The sequence below is a fragment of the Triticum dicoccoides genome, chromosome 7B (assembly GCF_002162155.2).
Source record: "Triticum dicoccoides isolate Atlit2015 ecotype Zavitan chromosome 7B, WEW_v2.0, whole genome shotgun sequence".
NCBI lineage: Eukaryota > Viridiplantae > Streptophyta > Magnoliopsida > Poales > Poaceae > Triticum > Triticum dicoccoides.
Window position 1 is genome coordinate 754,045,152 of NC_041393.1, and position 617 is coordinate 754,045,768.

Genomic DNA, 617 nt, shown 5'->3' on the forward strand with positions numbered 1-617 from the left:
ACATTAAACAGAACAAAACATTTGATGTTTTTGCAAAGTTTGAGCCACAAATAAAATTCGAGAAGCCCTCACAAAAAAACCAATGCTCAAAAGTGCACATAAACTTTGAACAATGCTTTTCTTGTGAGGGAATGTCATTTGTGGCTCAAAATTTTACAGAACCTCAAATGTTTTATCATATTTGATGTCCCAAAGTTTTATAATTTTTTTGAATTTACCGCTCAAGGGTGTAGGGGCTCCTGAGAGCTATCACACTTTTGCAATATTAGAATTTTTTTAAGTCAAACTTTGCAAAGTTTGACCAAACTTATATTATGAATTATCAACATCTACAATACCAAATACATATAATTTGAAAATATATTTCATGATGGATCTAGTTATATTGATTTTGTATCATGGATGTTAATAATTTTTATGTAAACTTGAACAAACTTTGAAGAGTTTGACTTCTGACAAACCTAATACGCGGAGTCACACGGAAAAGCGCCACTTGAAAAAAAAACCCGCCAAAACCTAGGAAGAACCAAGCAAAGGCAGAAAAGCAAAAAAACAAACAAACAAATGATGTGCAGGGAAAAAAAATCCCGAGGGTTCGTCCAACGCACAACACGTAA